Below are 203 nucleotides of genomic sequence, written 5' to 3' on the forward strand. Positions count from 1 at the left end.
CAAATGCTTTTTTCCCTTTTTTGGGGGGGATGTTTTTTCCTTTTAAAGGGAATTTTTTCCAGTGTTTAAAGGGAATTCTTTTTAATTTTTAACAAAGGGAATTTTCATTTTTGGGCCCAGTGTTTAAAAAGGGAATGTCATTTTTTTTAACGGAATTTCAGTGTTTTCCTTTCAAAAACAATTTTTCCCAGTTTTCCTTTCAA

The sequence above is a fragment of the Penaeus monodon genome, chromosome 19, assembly GCF_015228065.2.
Source record: "Penaeus monodon isolate SGIC_2016 chromosome 19, NSTDA_Pmon_1, whole genome shotgun sequence".
NCBI classification, from domain to species: domain Eukaryota; kingdom Metazoa; phylum Arthropoda; class Malacostraca; order Decapoda; family Penaeidae; genus Penaeus; species Penaeus monodon.